Source organism: Notothenia coriiceps, unplaced genomic scaffold (genome assembly GCF_000735185.1).
Source record: "Notothenia coriiceps isolate Sejong01 unplaced genomic scaffold, NC01 NC01_scaffold00037244, whole genome shotgun sequence".
NCBI lineage: Eukaryota > Metazoa > Chordata > Actinopteri > Perciformes > Nototheniidae > Notothenia > Notothenia coriiceps.
The window spans coordinates 24,821,665-24,821,897 of record NW_011369945.1 but is presented as its reverse complement, the minus strand read 5'-3'; positions in this window follow the sequence as shown (position 1 = coordinate 24,821,897).

The window sequence follows — 233 nt, the reverse complement described above, 5'->3', positions numbered from 1 at the left end:
TTAACTGTAGTATTTTAATTTATTACTGCTTTGGCTCTACTGTATTTTGGAAGCTAATTTGTACATTTTACGTGTCAAAATATGAATGTATAAGGTAATTAAATACATCTGTGAAAATTGTAATTAAAAGGTGGAGTAGGTACATTTGAGAAACCGGCTCGAGATTACACTTTTGTTATATTCCATGGAATACTCTTAACATCCCGATAGCCATGAATATCTTAAGTGCTTTG